The following is a 293-nucleotide window of genomic DNA, read 5'->3' as shown; positions in this document are numbered from 1 at the left end:
GCTAATTCTTTTCCACTCACTTCCAGCGGATAGACATGAAAATGCCCCCAATTTCCTCGCGTTTATTTCTTCGACCCGACTCGGAACACGAAACGAACCTTTGTTGTTTTTCGTCCTTCTGTCCCCCACGCGCCGGAGGAAAGGCATTTTTCTTCTTCCTTTGTCGCCTCTTCCCCATTTTGCCTCCTCTTTCGAAGAGCGGAGCGAAGAGAAGGAAATACTAGGAAACAAAGAGAGAAACGTGAAGAAAGAGCAAATGGAAGGGGGGGGAGAGGGAGGGAGGGGGGAGGAGG

Source organism: Penaeus monodon, chromosome 30 (genome assembly GCF_015228065.2).
Source record: "Penaeus monodon isolate SGIC_2016 chromosome 30, NSTDA_Pmon_1, whole genome shotgun sequence".
In the NCBI taxonomy this organism is placed as follows: domain Eukaryota; kingdom Metazoa; phylum Arthropoda; class Malacostraca; order Decapoda; family Penaeidae; genus Penaeus; species Penaeus monodon.
The sequence above is the reverse complement of the archived record's forward strand: the minus strand, read 5'-3'. Positions refer to the sequence as shown.